The sequence below is a fragment of the Laccaria bicolor genome, genomic scaffold, assembly GCF_000143565.1.
Source record: "Laccaria bicolor S238N-H82 LACBIscaffold_16 genomic scaffold, whole genome shotgun sequence".
NCBI classification, from domain to species: Eukaryota; Fungi; Basidiomycota; class Agaricomycetes; order Agaricales; family Hydnangiaceae; genus Laccaria; species Laccaria bicolor.
This window is the reverse complement of record NW_001889887.1, coordinates 615,120-616,999: the sequence shown is the minus strand read 5'-3', so window position 1 is coordinate 616,999 and position 1,880 is coordinate 615,120.

The following is a 1,880-nucleotide window of genomic DNA, read 5'->3' as shown; positions in this document are numbered from 1 at the left end:
GGCCCTAAAGTCAACGAAAGACAAAACAGCGCGCAAACAATCTCGAGCTTCTTTCCCATCTTCGTGCAGCATCCGTGTAGTTTGTAGAGTATATAGCTTTTAGAAACATTTGTGCGTGCTAGTAACTGAATTCCAGATGACCGTAATGTAATAGAAATGCCAGGAAATCCTCATGGAAGCGGAATACCCTGAGAGACCAACGAAACATATGAAGCTCGAGGCAAGTCCCCCTTATTCTTGTGAGATTTCTTAGCAAGCTAATCACGCAACAGAACCCAGAAGTTCTTCAATTTTTGGATCTCGAAGCTGAAGTATCAGAGGCGGAAACCGATGATGAGAATAATGGCAATGAAGGTGTGTATCATACGTTGTAACGATAGCTACTACACTTCTAATCATTTTCAAGGTGATCTTATCGACGACGATGAAGACATCGATGATTCAATCTCAGGAGATGCGCACCGCAACCTTCTCCGTGAAGCGTTGATGCCGTCCGATGACGATGTGTTTTGGGAAAGCTTTCTCGAGCGCGTCACGGCTCATCGACATATTACGGAAGAAGACATTCAAGATATCGGAAAACCGTCTTTATGGGCGGTGCTTGTCAAGGTAACACTAATCCAATCTTTGAAGCTCATATTTATAAGGACTTTTCTACTTAGCCTGGGTATGAGGAGGGGATAGTCTGTCGAGTCCATCGGCGGCTCATGGACCCTAGGTTTCCTGCACAGTTTCGACCCCCAGCAGTCTTTGGTTGGAAGGCTCTACCTGGTAGAGTGTTTTTTGAAGGTGGTTCAGAGGAAATGATTCGACAAGTCTGTAATGGCCTACCAAACGTGATGGTCTCGAAGACTTTCCACATACCCGATCCCAACCCCTCGATTTTCAATGTTCCGGATACCTTTCGGCCACGGCCTCATTCATGGGTTCGACTGCACTGTGGGATCTACAAAGGAGATCTCGCCTACGTTCGGGAGGTTACTACTTATTCAACATTGCTCATCAACCTCCTTGTGGTACCACGCGTTGATTATGACCCACCCAAATTCAAAGGAAGCCGGATTATCGCATATGAGGACAGAAATAATGAGATGGACGACGAGTTTGCAGCGACCTACAAGCCTGACCGCAAGCTATATAGAAGAGCTTCAGCACCAGGGCGGCCTCGCCAAGCCCTCTTCAATCCGACACTGGCGAAGCAACGGTATCGACGGGCCTTTCAACAACGCAACAACCTGTTTTTATTCCGCAGAGTGTTGTACGATGCCGACGGATATGCCTATTTCTCAGAAGTCGACACGGATTGGTACACGGCAGAAGATGTAGTACCAACATTGAGTGAATTGGAACTTTTCAACGCCTGCTCGGACATTCCTCTCAACGTCCAACAGCACACGATGGCGAGAATGTCAGCCAGGATCCTTCGGATAGGCGATGAGGTAAAAATCACGCACGGAGATTCAAGGGGGCTTCTTGGAACAATTATTGATGTAACGGAAGGCGAAGCCGTCGTCTTTTTGACAATGAAGGATGTAACAACTACCTTACCTTTTTCGTCGCTTCGAAAAGATCTCAAAGTAGGGGATGAAGTCCGCATTCTTTCGGGAGACCACGAAGGTGTTACAGGTTGGGTAGTGAATCAAAATGATGACTGCGTGTGCGTCTTTGATGACAGGACCGGTGCTGAGGTGAATATCTTGCTTTATAATATATATGGCTCTTCTAACATTCCGTCATCTTGTAGATAGAGGCATCCCCTGGGATTGTTCAGTTCTTCACCTCCCCCTTCATCTTTGGAACGGGGTCCTCGGACTTGAAAGCTTCCTTCACAGATGTGCAAAAGCGTGTCATGAAGGGGGACTCCAATAGTCACCTGGTAG